At 36.0% G+C, this 8,704-nt stretch overlaps 1 long non-coding RNA gene across 1 annotated transcript in view; it reads left to right on the top strand.

Annotated features, from left to right (window-relative positions):
- LOC115293643 overlaps positions 1-5,070 on the top strand; it is a 40,445-nt gene extending 35,375 nt beyond the window's left edge. Inside the window, exons 2-3 of the long non-coding RNA XR_003909548.1 lie at positions 1,983-2,050; positions 4,922-5,070. This is a non-coding gene — a long non-coding RNA (uncharacterized LOC115293643). The remainder of the gene's footprint in view (positions 1-1,982; positions 2,051-4,921) is intronic.
- The last annotated feature ends 3,634 nt before the right edge of the window (positions 5,071-8,704 follow it).

The raw sequence follows: 8,704 nt of genomic DNA on the forward strand, positions 1-8,704 counted from the left end.
CTCCCCAACTCTCTTTCCCTCTTCCCCTCCCCCTGGTCCTCCATTAGGTTTCTCCTGGTCTCCTGTTAGACCTATGAGTGCAAACATATTGTATCTGTCCTTCTCCACCTGATTTATTTTGCCTAGCATGACACCCTCAAGGTCCATCCATTTTGCTACAAATGGCCATATTTCATTCTTTCTCATTGCCATGTAATACTCATTGTGTATATATACCACATCTTCTTGATCCATTCATCAGGTGATGGACATTTAGGCTTTTTCTATGTTTTGGCTATTGTTGACATTGCTGCTATGAACATTGGGGTACATGTGCTCCTATGCATCAGCACTTCTGTATCCCTTGGGCAAATCCCTAGCAGTGCTATTGCTGGGTCATAAAGGAGTTCTATAGATAGTTTTTTGAGGAACCTCCACACTGTTTTCCAGAGCGGCTGCACCAGTTTATATTGCCACCAACAGTGGAGGAGGGTGTTTTTTTTTTAATTTTTAATGTTTGTTTATTCAGGAGAGAGAAAGAACATGAGTAGGAGAGGGAAAGAGAGATACACAGAATCCAAATCAGGCTACAGGCTCCCAGCTATCAGTACAGAGCCTGATACAGGACTTGAACTCATGAAGCATGAGATCACAACCTGAATCATAGTCCAACTCGCACCTGACTGAGCCACCCAGGCACCCCATCAAGTGGCAATTTCTTAATCATTTGTGCTACACTTATCTTTGATTTTTCTCAAAAGTGACATTGTAAAAACCTAATTTTGCCAGTTTCCATAACCTCTTCATATCATAAGATTCTTAAAGCAATCATAACCAAAGTTCACATAAGTTGAAACAAAGAAAAAGCACAATAACATGGATAGAACTTGGGGGCATTCTGTTAAGGAAAATACTTTGATAAAGCAAGATAATTACTGTATGATCTCACTTATATGTGGAATCCATAAGGAAAAAAAAAACTTCAAACAAAAACCAGGCTCATAGATAGAGAACAGTTTGGTGGTTGCCATAGGTGGAAGTTTAGGGATGGGTAAAATGGTTGAAGAGAGCCAAAGGTACAAACTTCCAGTTATAAATCAAGTCATGGAGATATAATTTACAGCATGGTGACTCTTGTTAATAACACTGTGTTGCATAGTTGCTAAAAGAATAGATCTTAAAAGTCCTCAACAGGGGCACCTGAGTGGCTCGGTCAGTTAAACGTCTGGCTTCGGCTCAGGTCATGATCTCATGGTTTGTGGGTTCGAGCCCCGCGTCGGGCTCTGTGCTGACAGCTAGCTCAGAGCCTGGAGCCTGCTTCAGATTCTGTGTCTCCCTCTCTCTCTCTGACCCTCCTCTGCTCATGCTGTCTCTCTCTGTCTCTCAAAAATAAATAAAAAACATTAAAAAAAAATCCTCAACACAAGAAGAAAAAAAATGAAGCTGCATGGTGGTGAATGTTAACTCAACATATTGTGATCATTTCACAATGTGTACAATATTAAATCACTATGTTGTAATCTGAAACTAATATAATGTTATATGTCAGCTCTACCCCAATTCAAAACAAAATCAAAATAATGCAAGCCCCATTACAGCATTAGGAGGGTTGGGAATATGCGCTATGAAATCACGAAGAACAATGGTAGGTCATTCTGGCAATTGTGACCTTCAAAAACTCAAATATTAAAAACCAAAAATATGGAACACTATATAGTATTTTGTCCTTAAAGACTTCATGACCTAAATGATACTGACAGTCTGTGGTGATGAAAAGTGATGATGTGGCCTTGGAACCACACAAGTGAACAATTATATATAAACTATTTATATATGCAAAGGAAGGGAATAAGCATTCATTCAATGCCAGACAGTGTTCTAGGAATACAAAATACTGTGTATGTTAATGTGTATGAAGTCAATTATCCTGTTGTAAACTATAATGAATCAATCTTTTCTTCCATCTTCAGAAATGAAATTTTTCTGTATCTTTGTCATTACAGATATTGACACAAGTTCTTTAGAAGAAGAAAAGTAACACCATTTCCATAGTTGTTATTCCTATTATCCGGTAAGTTTTAGTTTTTAAGAATTCTTCCTATGAGGTTGCATTTTAGAATATGATTATAATATATTTGTTGTTTGTGCCTATTGTGAATTCCTGACCTCCTTCTTACAACCCCTTTTCTGATGAATAATGTATTTCATGTGATTAGAGAGATGGCTTTGTACAGCAATGTGTACATGAGTTGGTGAATCAGAGTAGCCATCCCTGTGGCAGCAGTAATTGGTCTAGAAATCCAAAGTGAACCAGAGGTTTTCCTGGAACTTGGGCAAAATAAAGTGTTTCAAGAAAAGCTTTGTAATGAGGCTGAGTCACTATGTGTGTCTGGAGTTCTAAAAGGCCACCAGGCTTACCAGACAGAGAAAGTCAGCCTAAAACCTGCAAGAAGAGGGCTTATGACACTCCAGTTCTGTGTGCCAATAGATTCTTCTTTTTGCTTAATTAGTTTAAGTTGGGTAGAAAACAGTCTTAGCGAAAGACAGTGATTATGGCAACCTCGTAGAGACAATGAATAGTAGCAAAATAACATGAGAAATTATAAGAGAGACTTAACAGTGACCTTGACTTGTGACCCCAAGCAAGCTTCCTTATCTTCCCCAGTCTGTATCCTTTATCAGTGGATATACTAACACTGGATCACATAAAATCTGAGACTCGGTGTCACCTTCTGTTTTTATTCCAAATTCCATTGTTTTAACTTTATTAATTCATAGTTATCTCACCTAGAAGTCATAGGGAATGGTGAGTGATACACACTGCTTATTAGCACATCTAATTAATGCAAGGCTTGTATTTCTAGATGAAAGTCACATCTCTGTGTTCCCAGGCCTCATTCCACCTCTAACTCAAGCAGCTACCTTGCAAATGTGTGATGTTAGACAGCCACAGGGCTGACACAACAGTTCATGCTTGGCTATGAGAAAATCTATCCCTTCCACCTGGAAAATCAACTTGCATACCTGTACTCGATGGATAGAAAAATCACACCCAAAGGCCCCTGTGCTATGTCTTACTTTATGTTTTTATTTTTTTCCTTTATATTCTTATAGCACTAATTCCAACCAATGATTTCCACACAAATGCACACTGAAAACTTCTAGTTCTTTTGGAAAGGAGATTCACATCTATTACATTCAAACACAAACATCTATGTTAAACAACTCAGAGACTAGAAATTCCCCTTTAAACTAGTAGCTATATCCTAATTCTGCAGAAAATTCTATAGTATTGGTCATTTACCTCCTAAACTAAGTGAAAAGTATCATATATGGATATCAGCATATCTTTTGAATTTTAATGTGCACAGATTATTAAAATTGTACAACACTTTAAAAACTTGAATCTATCCTATGGCGTTCTGCTGTATGACAAGCTATTCAGGAAGAGTGCCAGTTCTGTGTGTTCTAAAATGAAGATTAAGCCTCACAATACGGCCAAGAGGTTGCTTGAAATTTAAAAGATGTAACTGTCACTTAATGGATATAGACATAAACAACACCAGTGTTATAGATAGGCAAGTGAGTGTTCCTAGTTGGATTCTGTTACAACTACCTATTTTCAGTTAAATTTATTTCCAGCATCCCTAGATATTAACAGATGGGTTTCACTGCATATGAATAGCCACCATTTATAAGTTCTGTAGATATTCTTACATGCAACTACATATAACTCTTCTTATATGATCCTAAACATACACAAATATTTATGTGCTTATATATAGGTTTTTTGTTTTTAATCCTGGACTTGTGCCTCCTCAATGATTAGTTTTCTGGGAACCTCTAGTTAATTTTCCATATAAGCAGAGAGAATTAAGCCTAAATGCTATGTCAGGGCATTTGACATTCTCTCAAGTTGCAACTTTCAGAGCCCCACATTAGGCTCTGTGCTGACCGTGCAGAGGCTGCTTGGGATTCTCTCTCTGCCCCTTCCCCACTTGCTCTCACTGTCTCAAAATAAATAATAAATAAGACTTTTAAAAATAATAAAAATAAAAGTTGCAATTTCTCCCCCAAATCTGATAAATGATGTATTTATATTAAATATGGTTACAAAAATTTGTAGTGTTTCCCATTTACCAGTCATACATAAACAGTATATGCTCCTATTTAGAATAAGCCATTGATGTCAAATCTATAGTGTATGTGATGATCCAGTGGAAGGAGCCTTGGGCTAGGACGTATCTTGCCTGTCACATTTTTGTGCTCAGACTGTTATGGTAACTTTTAACTGATTCCTCTGGATCCAGTATTTTACTTTCAAGATTTATTCTAACTAACATCAGATGTATTTTCAAACTAATAAGTGTCCCCATATCACTGTCCCAACTAAAAACCTCCCATTGGTTCCTCATTGCCTCTAGAATTAATAATAGTAATAACATTAATAATTATGAGGACCAACACTTAATAGATTTACTCTATGCTAGGCACTATGTGATAAACTTTATATAAATTTTCTCATTTAAATTTTCAAAATAACTCTGAACGTTCACAGTTGTGGAAACTGAGGTCCAAAGATGACATGGCTAGTACTTGATGGAACAGTACCGAAACTCAGATCTGACGAGTTCATACACTGAGCCATGATACTGTTCTGCCTCCTCATAATAACACTCTCCTTGGCCAATCTCTTTCATAAAATGGGAATACTTAATTTGTTCTACGAAATGTCTTGTTACTTTTTAACACACATCATCTTCAGCTCAGTTTTCATTTCATTGTCTTAAAGTCATATTCCATCTTTAAGTTCTTTGGTTTTCCATTTTTCCCAACTTTTACCCTTTTGCTCTTCCTTCTCTCCTTAGTCATTCAGTGAACAGGTTATTAGTATTATGCATCTGCTGATTGGTCATTATCTCTGTCTCCCATAAACTCACAGACTAGAAGCGGCATCAAATATGGAGGGGGGGATGTCAATTCCACACCAGAAGCAGCTGAAAAGGATGAAGATGACTCCATCCCAGTGCCTAGTACTCAAAGTATTAGTAAGGAATCAAAGTCTTAATCACTTTATTAAATCTCATCTCATATCTTCAGGGATCAATAATCTTATTTCTCCCAAGTAAATTATGAGCTCCTTAAGCATAAAACAAAACCCTGTGTTTCATTTGTCTCACTTCCACTCATACCTCAGATGCAGGTTTTTTTGTCTTTCCCCCTTTTTGTAAGGAATTTCTTTGTGACATGTGTATTAAATAATATGAATGTCTATATCTGCAAGTATATTTCTAAGTATATAGAAGGTTACTGTGCCAAAAGATAAAGTGTACTGGCATAGAAACCAGGAATTTAAGGATCAAGACTAAAAGTCACTAAAAGATCAGTGCCATCTGATAAATATCCTCTCTGAGAATAGAAGGCATGTGTTTTTGCCTTATTGACTTCATAGAATTACTTTGTTAGGCTAATTAGTGACATAGGAGTCTTTTTAACGTATATCCTATACCACTGATCTCAGAGTCTCTGTGTATTAGAGTTCTTTGGAGAAACTAACCCAACAGAAGATACATAGTAAGAGATTTACTGCAGGGAGTTGGCTTCCATGATTGTTGGGCTGGGTAGGCAAGTGTGACATTTATAGGGTAGAACATCAGGCAGGCCAGCTAGAATTCTCAAGCATAGGCTGAAGCTGCTAACTGTAGATAGAATTTCTTCTTCAGAGTACAGACAGCAATATTTCTAAAGCCTTTCAACTGATTAAGTCAGGCCCACCCATGTTATCTAGGAAAGGCTCTCCTATTTAAAATTAACTGTTTATGGACGTTAATCATGTCTACAAAATTTCCTCTTGGCAATGCCTAGATTAGTGTTTGATTGAATTAGACTAGGGATTGTAGTCTATCGAATAGACACATAAAACTGACCATCACAGTCCCCCAAATTCCAACTAGTGTCCCTTTTCCAACTAGGTAGGCTAGATTATTCTCCATAGTGAAATCAAATGCATAAGCAGGTATGAGAATTCAGTTGTCTTCTATTCATATATTAAACAGATTTAAAAATTTTCTCACTAATATTTTGTTTTGGAAAATCGCTGTTTTTTGGAAAACTGAACATAATGTATTTTTAAAGAAATGTATAACTTTTTAATTTTTGATTTAATTTTCTAATACAGTAAATATAGATGAATTTAACACACATAAGCAAAAACTTATTCGGATTCTAAGTAATTTTTACGAGTGTCAAGGAACCCTGATTCCAAAGGGTTTGAGAACCAGAATTCTAAACATGTGGAATGATTATGTAACCTCTCTTATCAATAAAACAAGCACCTCAACATTTACTCTTATATTTGAAATAAATCATTGCAAATATCTTCCCTTGCACATCATGAAATAGTGTAAAGATTTGGCCTTACTTTATGAATGTAAAAACTAATCTATTCCTTCTCATGCATTGATTCAAACAAATTATTATTCAAAGAATTACAACATCCTCTGTGACCTCCTACTGACTTAATCTGATGCTATAAAATACCTGTTTGAGTTTTGGCTATAAGTACTTTCAACATCAGTATTCAATATTTTATTCTAAAACTTAGTTTCTGCAGATCCCAGTAAGTTATCCTTGTCATTTCCTTGCACACCTTGGCCAAAATATTTATTCTGGGGATTTAATTCATCTTATATAGAGTAAAAAATTATTAAGCCCACAAAGTGGGCAGCCTTGGGACTTGTGGTGAATTTCTATTCCAGTAGGTAAATATCAAGTTACTCTCTATCATTTAATCACCTTTTGATTAGCCAAAAATAATGGAGGAGAGAAAGTTCTGGAAAAGCCAAAATTGTGTTTTTTGGGGAAAAAAATGGCTAATGTCTCATGTGACCAATTCCTCATGTCTTGTTACTTAATACTTCTTCCAATTCTTTTGTATTAATCTTATAGCAGTGTTTACACCTGGTTAACCTCTAAAGTGCTTTACTTCCCATTCCAAATGCTTAAAACATTATTTTGCTTATTCACTTAATCTAGATAGTTGCTTTTCTTATGACTAAAGTATATGCTTATCTGTCTTAATTTATTAAGTGACCATAAAATTTTTCCTTACAACTTTTTCTATTTCTGTTGGTTTGAAGAATTTGGTCCTGTTTTTTGTTTTTGTGTTTGTGTTTGTGTTTGTTTTTGAAAGAGCTCAGGGAGGATAGAGAAGGGGAGAGAATCTTAGGCAGGCTCCAGGCCCAGCCTGAGAAAGCCATGGAAAAATCCTTGATGTGAGGCTGGATCCATGACCATGAGATCATGACCTGAGTGAAATCAAGAGTTGGCTTAACCAACTTAGCCACCTAGGAGCACCAGTAGTCTCGTTTTCCTTTATTAATTAAAATAGTTATGTCAATTTACTCACGTTGCTGAGGAATTTAAATGAGTTACTATGTAGAGTGCTTAATACAAGGTTGGGCATAAATTGGTCAATAACAGTTATAATATACCATTATAATATATATTATATATATTCTATTATAACAGTTATACTATATTACCACTAGTAAAATTCTCACAGCTAGTAGTAAATAATTGGCCTTGAGTTTATAAAATTCATTCTAGTCATGATACTGGTGATGTGAGATGGGACAAAAAACCCTCTGTCAACAGGCACTTCTTTAATTAACAAGTTTGGGTAACAATATAAAGGCTAAACAGGACAAACTGTCTAAAAATCATAAACGAAAAGCATGACACAATCAATGAGAAATGCAAATATATATAAAATGCTTAATTTACTTAAGTGTAGAGAAGCTGACTGCTAGAAAGGAGAATTCTATAAAGGTCTGCAATGTGTGAACAATTAACATGATTTATAAGAGAATTCTAGCAGCCAGACGAAAGAAACATGGCCTAACAAAAATGGAACATAGTATCTCTTAAATGTTGTTTGTTTTTAGGGTTCTAATTAGCCAGAAAGTGATGTTTAATTCCAACTTCACGATATAAATAACTTGCCACATGCCTGTTAGTATTTACATTTCTAAGCAGCTTAGAAAGTAAGCCTATGCTTTGAGGACTCTGTATTTATTGGTCAGCATGACCCTCTCTCCCTCCTTCTTCCTGTCTCCCTCCCTCTCCCTCTTTTTCAGTCTCTCCCTCCCTTTCTTAGACGTGGTGAGAGGAAAGAGCACTGGTGGAAGAAGTAAGGAGATGTGGTGTTTAGTCCTGTGTCTGCCACTAATTTCCTATGTGGCCTTAGGCATATGTAATTTCTCTGAGCTTCGGTGTCTTTACCCACAGCACTAAGAAGCAGCACTAAATGACTTCTAATTACCTTCTGGTGCTAACACTTTGTCATTAACCAAATCTGTGATTCTGGGTCATACTTGTGCCGGGAAACCATGAGACTCTGAGAGGAAGGAAAGAGAACTTTCAAAGCATTCTTTTCTTTTAGCAGAAGAAAAACTGTGGAATGCCAACTGCCTTTTTAAAAAAGTTCTAGACTATCTAAAGTGTTAGGCAAATTTCATGTTCTTAAAAATTCCTAACGTGTATCTTACAGTTACAGCTATTCCGATTTTAGATGTGTGGGTGTTTCATCCTTCTTAAATGTTTTTATGTCCATGTTTCTTCTTAGTAGTCTGATAGAATCCAGCAGCACACATAAGTTCACAATTACCCTAGCAACCAACCACGATCCTGTGGAAATCTTTTCATGAAGTTAGACTTTATCTTT

The sequence above is a fragment of the Suricata suricatta genome, chromosome 6 (assembly GCF_006229205.1).
Source record: "Suricata suricatta isolate VVHF042 chromosome 6, meerkat_22Aug2017_6uvM2_HiC, whole genome shotgun sequence".
In the NCBI taxonomy this organism is placed as follows: Eukaryota; Metazoa; Chordata; class Mammalia; order Carnivora; family Herpestidae; genus Suricata; species Suricata suricatta.